The sequence below is a fragment of the Camellia sinensis genome, chromosome 6 (genome assembly GCF_055761805.1).
Source record: "Camellia sinensis isolate YWXY chromosome 6, ASM5576180v1, whole genome shotgun sequence".
Classification (NCBI taxonomy): domain Eukaryota; kingdom Viridiplantae; phylum Streptophyta; class Magnoliopsida; order Ericales; family Theaceae; genus Camellia; species Camellia sinensis.
This window is the reverse complement of record NC_138966.1, coordinates 158,934,223-158,936,062: the sequence shown is the minus strand read 5'-3', so window position 1 is coordinate 158,936,062 and position 1,840 is coordinate 158,934,223. Positions and strand designations below refer to the sequence as shown.

Sequence of the window (1,840 nt, the reverse complement as noted above, 5' to 3'; positions counted from 1 at the left end):
TCGGATGACGGGCGCGTGATGGCGCGTCTGGAGCGCATCTGGCGCGTGGTAGCGAGTAGCAGCGCGTGTCAACGCGTGGAAGCCGCTCACAGCGTCAGATGGTGCGTGAGGCCCACACGCCGCCTTCCATGGTGTTTTCTGGTCCAATTTTGATACTACCAAACTCCATTTTCCAAAATAAAATCATTTATAGTCTTAAAAATGACATTAATGAACATAAAAATAAGGTATTTTATGCTCTTAACTAATGAGAGTGGACATCTTCCTCTTTTATAAATATACACATGATAAAAGAAAGCATGAAAATACCCATATCATGCTCTGGTACCAATGTAAATCAAAGTATAAAACACAGCGGGTGATTAATTACATAGTCATACCTTTTAGTTGAGTCCAAAGTGAAGGATCTCGTAGGTAAATCATATGCTTCCAGAAATTGATAAACCAACCCAGCAGTGGAGTGATATTATAGAATGAATATCACCCACACAAGTCACAGTGCAAAATGGCTTGATCGTTGTTTTTTTTTAATCACCCATATCCCATATCATATCAGATATATAAGATAATATCTTATCTATCCATATCAGTTGATATAATAGATATAGATATCCTGAGTGGTTATTCAAATAAGTTTTGAATTCAAATTCGAACTTATATGAATAAGGTTCAAAAGATTCAAAAGGTCATGCCACATGAGCGCCTAATTTCTAACACAGCATTATGGTATGAAGAGTTCCAATTGATGATAAGTCAGTCAACTCGATGGTAGGTCAACAATCCACTCCTAAAGGTAATAGTATTTTCTAATACATTTGATTTCATTTGCTAGTTGCTTTCTCTGTGTGACTATAAATAGCGTAGGATGTGCACGCGTGCACAAGTCAGTCTACTGGCGGTATGCTCTTTCTTTTTTTGTTTTTTGTTTTTATGTTGTTTACCTGCACATGAACAGATGCCAGGGCTTTACAAAATCCAGACCTTATTAAACAGTCAACCCTACCCTTAATCAACGGTTTCCCACCTGAAATTCAACAAGTGATCGAAGACAGTGACGTAGAATCATTGTCTCTCACGCACGTGAGATATCGTGCTCCATGGAACTTGCTAGTGGGAAAATTTTGGAAAGGAACAATAACAGTAGCCGGGGATGCAATGCATGTTATGTGTCCATCCCTTGGACAAGGTGGTTCAGCAGGTTTGGAAGATGCTATTGTTCTCGCTAGATGTTTGTACCAGAAACTTAATGAAGTCGATCAAATCCAAAGCCGAAGTCAGATGATGATGCATAAAGTTGGAGAAGCAATGGATCAAGTATGTGAAAGAGCGGAGGATGAGGGTGATGCGATTGTCGAAGCAAACTTATCTCACTGGTTTGCTAGTGGGACCTTTCATCAATGTTGGTGAAATTGGCTAGTATTGTTTTGATGGTTATTTTCTTTCGTAACCAAAATGATCATACTAGGTATGATTGTGGTCTCTTGTGATGTAGAAACTCTGCTATATAAATTGTTTTTGTTGTTGTTTCTATTGCTGTTACTCTACTAAGTCCTTATTTATGTATCTATTGTGAAATCATTATTCTACATTTAATTAAGTATTTCTGCAAATGTTTTGCTATATTTAGATGTTTTCTTGAAATGATTTGAGATCTAAATTTCTCGAGCCTGTCGTATGGTTAAAGGTATTTTCCTCAAAATGTGCTTTTTTCGTATTCTAATTTTTAAATTGTTTCATTTGGTTGGTTTTTCATTGTTTTTATGGGGTTTCTATTTTTTGCGTTCCAATTTTTCTAATTGTAGTATTAAGTTGGTTTTTAATGTTCATTTTAGGCTTCTTT

General features: G+C 36.7%; 1 pseudogene; it reads left to right on the top strand.

The window, feature by feature from the left end:
* The first annotated feature begins 765 nt into the window (after positions 1 to 765).
* On the top strand, positions 766 to 1,620 carry LOC145793739 (monooxygenase 1 pseudogene; annotated as a pseudogene).
* Positions 1,621 to 1,840: the final 220 nt, after the last annotated feature.